This window comes from Ovis canadensis, chromosome Y, assembly GCF_042477335.2.
Source record: "Ovis canadensis isolate MfBH-ARS-UI-01 breed Bighorn chromosome Y, ARS-UI_OviCan_v2, whole genome shotgun sequence".
Taxonomy (NCBI): Eukaryota; Metazoa; Chordata; class Mammalia; order Artiodactyla; family Bovidae; genus Ovis; species Ovis canadensis.
The window spans coordinates 16611501-16617500 of record NC_091271.1 but is presented as its reverse complement, the minus strand read 5'-3'; the positions used below and the strand labels follow the sequence as shown (position 1 = coordinate 16617500).

General features: G+C 42.7%; 2 pseudogenes; both read left to right on the top strand.

Annotated features, from left to right (window-relative positions):
• LOC138431446 (melanoma antigen preferentially expressed in tumors-like) overlaps positions 1–6000 on the top strand; it is a 621360-nt pseudogene that overhangs the window by 64334 nt on the left and 551026 nt on the right.
• The window catches only part of LOC138431529 (testis-specific Y-encoded protein 1-like), a 296852-nt pseudogene that overhangs the window by 23127 nt on the left and 267725 nt on the right, over positions 1–6000 (top strand).

The following is a 6000-nucleotide window of genomic DNA, read 5'->3' as shown; positions in this document are numbered from 1 at the left end:
ATTATTCCAGCATCTTTCAGTAGGGTACCTTTAACTAAGTTCCAGGGTTTTCTCAGATTTTACCAGTTTTTCCACAAATGCTCTTTCCTAGTTTCATATTCCCATATAGGATACTGAACTGCATGAGAATATAGAGCAAAAAGCTACAGATACCTCCCTTAGCTTACTCTGGTCTATAGCAGTTCCTTAAACTTTCCTTGTTTTTCATGACTTTTGACAGTTTTCAGGAGTCCTTCAGGGACAGGTATTTTGCAGAATGACTCTCTATATGGGTTTGGGATGTTTCTCCTGATTGCCCTGGGGTTTATATAATTTTAGAACTATACCTCCAAGGCAAAATATCTTTCTCATCATTTCCCATCAAGGATTCATACTATCAATATGACTTACCGCTAGTTCGTCTGCTATAAAGTTGTCTCCTTCCTACTGACATATTCTGTTCTTGGAAACAAGCCACTAAACACAGCCTACATTTAGGGAGGGGCATGGACTCTCATCTTGAGGAAAATATCTAAGAGATACACAAATTACTGAGTATACAAGTTAATTGAAACTCCTTTGTAAGGAAGATCTGGTTCTTCTAGCCATATCTTTTAATTTAAAATTAATTAAAGTAAAGATTTAATAGGTTTTCCAGTTGGTGCTAGTGGTAAAGTACCTGCCTGCCAATACAGGAGATGTAAAAGAGGTGGGTTCAGAGGAGCCTGATGGGGTCACAAAGAGTTGGACAGACTGAAGCCGCAGAACACACACAAAGATTTAATACCTCAGTCACACTGGCTACATTTTAACATTTGCAAAGTGGCATATTAGACAAGGACATAGAAAATATATTTTATTGAGAATTCCTTAGTGATCGGGTTGTTAGAGATTTGTGCTTCCTCTGCAGGGGGCAGAGAGTCAATCCCGGGTTGAAGATCTAAGATCCTTTAATCCTCACAGCAAGGCAAAAAAAAACAAAAACAAAAACAAAAACAAAAAACCTGCCAGATGAACACTCCATCTGAAAATTCAGATAAGGGATATAAACAGAACACCTCACAGAAAAGAAAAGAAACATAAGCATTTATATATGTGAAAAGCTGATCGCCCTTATGAGGGAATACATGTAACAATTATTAAAAAGTTTTCTACTGCTGCAGAAATGTCTGTGAATAGCACTGACTTAGGTCATTGTTTTTCCAACCTTTCTTCTTTTCAAATGTAATGCATATTAACACATGAAACTGCTTTAGCTCTGTCTCAAAAATTTGCTATTTTCACTATCATTCAGTTCAAATAATGTTTTTCCCATAACAATTTCTCTTAGGAGCACTAAGTTATTTAGGTTCAGAAGCAGGAGAAGGAGAAGCCTAAACCACAACATTAAAGAGGCTTGTGAATTACAGAGGTGCCGCTTTTGCACTTTGGGTTCCTGGCAATCCTTACTCTATCCTCAGCCTGTGTGCAGTGCTATTGCTTCATTTTCAAACTTTGGGAGTTCTGTACTCCTCAGTTATCTTTCTGGGTTTTTGTTTGGTCGTGCCACAGAAGCTGTGGGATCTTAGTTCCACAACCAGGTGTTGAACCCCGGCCATTGACAGTGAAAGCATCAAGTCCTAACCACTGAACCAGCAGGCAATTCTCATATCTTTTCCTCCTTTCTTTCAAATATTTATTTATTTACTTGGCTGCGCTTGTTTTCAGTTCCAGCACAAGGACCCTTCAACCTTCATTGTAGTATGTGGGAGCAGGAATTTTAATTGTCACATGTGGTAGTTTTAGTTGCAGTATGTGGGATCTAATGCCCCGACCAAGGAATGAACTTGGACGCCCTAATCTGGGAGCACCGAGTATTTCCACCGGACTACAGGCATGTCCTTCCCATGATTGAACCCAGGTCTCCCACATTGCAAGTGCGTTCCTTACTGTCTGAACCACCATAGCTTTGACTATAAGAATTTTGGTCAGCAGAGTGATGCCTTAGCTTTTTTTTTTTTTTTTTTGATGCTGTCTATGTTTGCCATACCTTTTCTTCCAAGGAGCTAGATTCCTTTCATTTTGTGGCTACATTCACCATCCACAGTGATTTTGGAGTCCAAGAAAATAGAATCTGCTGTTATTTTAAATTGTTCACCATTTCTTTGCCATAAAGTGATGGGACCAGATGTTGTGATCTTCGTTTTTTGAAACTTGAGTTTTAAGCCAGTCTTTCACTCTCCTCTTTTGCCACCATCAAGAGGCTCTTCACTTTCTGCCCTTAGGGTGACATCATCTGCATATCTGAGGTTGTCGCTGTTTCTCCAGCAATCTTGATTCCAGATTGTGCTTCATCCGGGCCAGTGTTTTTCATGATGTACTCTGCATTTAAGTTAAATAAGCAGGGCAACAGTATATAATCCTGACGTACTCCTTTCCCTATTTGGAACCAGTCACTTGTTCCATGTCCAGTTCTAAGTGTTGCTTCTTGACCTGCATACAGATTTCTCAGGAGGCAGGTCAGATGGTCTGGTATTCCCATCTCTTTAAGAATTTTCCAGAGTTTGTTGTGGTTCACACAGGCAGAGGTCTCATCACTTCGTGGAAAATGGATGAAGAAACAATGGAAACAGTGACAGAATTTATTTTCTTGAGCTCCAAAATCACTGCAGATGGTGACTGCAGCCACGAAATCAAAAGATGCTTGCTCCTTGGAAGAAAAGCTGTGACAAATCTAGAAAGCTTATGAAAAAGCAGAGACATTACTTTGCCAGCAAAGGTCCGTGTAGTCCAGGCTATTGTTCTCCCACTAGTCATGTATGGATGTGAGAGTTGGAGCATAAAGATGGCTGAGCACCAAAGAACTGCTGCTTTTGAAGTGTGGTGTTGGTGAAGATTCTTGAGTGTCTGTTGGACTGGCAGCGAGATCAAGCCAGTCAGTCCTACAGGAAATCATCACTGAATAGTCACTGTAAGGAATGATACTGAAAGTGAAGCTCAATACTTTGACCACCTTATGGGGAGAGCTGACTCATTAGAATACATCTTAATGCCGGAAACGTTTGAAAGGAGGAGGAGGGGATGACAGAGAATGAGATGGTTGGATGGCATCACACACTCAACGGACTTGAGCTTGAGCAAGCTCCAGGAGACGGTGAAGGACAGAGAAGCCTGGTGTTCCGCAGCCCACGGGATCGCAAAGAGTGAACACGACTGTCCAACAACAAATTATTATTTGTCTTGCTTGATGTTTTTCTTGTTTCTGCAGCTTTTCACTTCTAATTAAACTTGTTTTTTGAAACTCATGGAAGGTCTAGGACCAAAAATTCTTCTACAAATAAGGGACTACATTGGTGGGGGTTGGGCAGGGGATGGTCTATCACTGGGAAAGCCCTGCAGGGTCCTGCTCAGTTATATCATGAAACAGACTGGCAATGCCAAGTGTTCAATAGAAATGGAAATGCCAGTACTGTTAGTGGAAATACACATTGTTCCAATCAGTTTCAAAAAAGCGTTTGACTGTACCTGCCTGTTAGAATGGCTCAGTCAGTAACATCTGGCTGCAGTGGAGGAGACCTTGGTTTGAACCCTGGGTCAGGAAAATCCTCTGGAGAAGAAAATGCCAACCCACTGTTGTATTCTTGCCTGGGAAATCCTATGGACAGTGGAGCCTGGTTGGCTAGTCTATGGGGCTGTAACAGTTAAATACCACTTAGCAACTAAACCACTGCCACATGCGTTGTCAGAAAATCTCATGTCTAGACATATAGATATAGCTATCCTAGAGAAATTACAATGAAAGACACAAAAAGGTCCATAGGCAGCTTATTCACAAAGGAAAAATGAGAGCCTTAAATTTCAGGCACAATCGTGCCAGTTCATCCGAGGGAATTCTACCCAGCAATCAAAAAAGAATGTTCCACAGCTGCATACAATAAGAATGCATCTCACTTATTTAAAGGAAAACCAAGACCAGCGGAACAGAAAGTCTACTGTGTGGTTCTATTTATTTAAAATTTGAAAGAAAGAAAAATGAATCCCTGGTGCTAGAGGTCAGAGAAGTGGTTACTTTGAGGGGCAGAGAGTGGCCAGTAAGGAACATGGAGATTCCAAAGCTACTTCATAGTAGAGAGAGGAAAGAAATACAATCTCAGTTACAGTAAAGCCAGACTTTATTTAGGTGGGCTCCAAAATACCTGTAGATGTTTACTGATGCCGTGAAATTAAAAGATGCTCACTCCTTGGAAGAAAAGTTGTGACAAAGCTAGGCAGTGTATTAAAAGAAAGAGACATTACTTTGCCAACAAATGCCCATAAAGTCAAAGCTATGGTGTTTCCAGTAGTCAGGTACAGATGGAGGAGCTGCACCATAAAGAAGGCTGAGTGCTGAAGAATTGATCTTTTCAAACTGTGGTGCTGGAGAATGGAGAAGACTCTTGAGAGTCCCTTGGACTGCAAGGAGATCCAACCAGTCAATCCTAAGGGAAATCAACCCTGAATATTCAGTGGAAAAACTGATGCTGAAGCTCCAATACTTTGGCCTCCTGATGGGAAGAGTCAACTCATTGGGAAAACAAAACAAAACAAAACACAACCCTTGATCCTGGGAAATATTGAAGGCAGCAGCAGAAGGCATGACAGAGGATGAGATGGTTGGGTGGCATCAGCAACCCAACGGAATGAGTTTGAGCAAGCTTCAGGGGATGGTGATGGACAGGGAAGCGTGGCATACAGAAGTTCATGGGGTCACAGGGAGTCAGACACGACTGAGCAACTGAACAACAAAAGCCAGGCAGGGTCTTTATGTACAGCTGGCTGAACCTCAATGGGGCTTTTTTGAATTTCTGGAGGTGGGTAGAACATAATTTTTTAGCCAGATCCCATGCTGCAGCATGTCTGGAATACTTTGTGTTTGTAGTCAGTCTTTTTTGTGTGTTTTCTGGGTGGCACTAGGGAGTCAGTGTTCCTCACAATGATGGATGCTGTCTCTCTCAGTCCCAGCTGAACTGAACTTTGGATCATGACCTCTGTTTCAGGAGGCAACCCTCGCAAGTGCCCTGGCTGTTTGAATGACTGATAATTCTTGGTTTGGTTCTCTGTCTTTTCCTTCACGTTCAAACTTTGTAGCCAGCACTTGCAACATGGAAAGACCCTCCTGTTGCAGTTCCTCGGAGTGTGATTTACAAAGGATGTCACCTGCTTGAAAATTTCGAGGCAAAACAGACAAACAAATTGTTCATGTTTCCATGCCATGTTCTAAAATACGCCTCTACGTTGGCAAAGGCTGACAATCTGTAACTGCAAACACGGCACACATAGGGCATTTTGCCAGGTTTGTGACTGTCCTTCATGTGCTGTAAGAGAACCTGATCTGTTTTGAAGGACAATTCGCAGATGTTACAGACCGTGGAGGGCTCCCAGGAAGCATGGACACTTTCCATGTGACACTGCAGCTGGAACGAGGTGGGAAACTGGTGGTGGCAGTGCTGGCAGGTAGTGTGGGTTTCCCAGCTGTCACCCTTCTGCCTCTCAAGCTCCAGATGGTTCCCCACGTGGGTCATAAACTTGACATATTTTAGAACACTCAAGCAGCTGAGGCATTTAAAGGCTGTGTGAGTCTTCTGTTCTGGTGCCGTCTCTTGTATGCTCCATAGTAAAAGCCATCAGATAACATTTACTCTCATCAGTAAATTTGATCCCAGATTTACTTTCATGGGATCAACAGTCTTGCCCTGACGTGCAAGAGTCAAAAAGTCCATTTTCTCCAGCCCTGACAAACTACATGTTCCTTCTGGATCCATAAGACGGAAGCATGCCTGGTCATTGGTGTGAGTCCGTGAAAATGATGCCCCACCATGAACATGGCTCGGTGAGGTCGGGGAATCTTCCAAGGTCATAATTGTGTTTTTCCAGGAGAGATACCTGGGCGGGGGGGGGGGGGGGGAGAATGGTGGAGGCAGGTCCCCCTGGGACTCCATCGCTGAGTTTGGGTCTTTTGGGATTCCCACTGTTAAAATTCACATCTGAAGTGGGACACCGCTT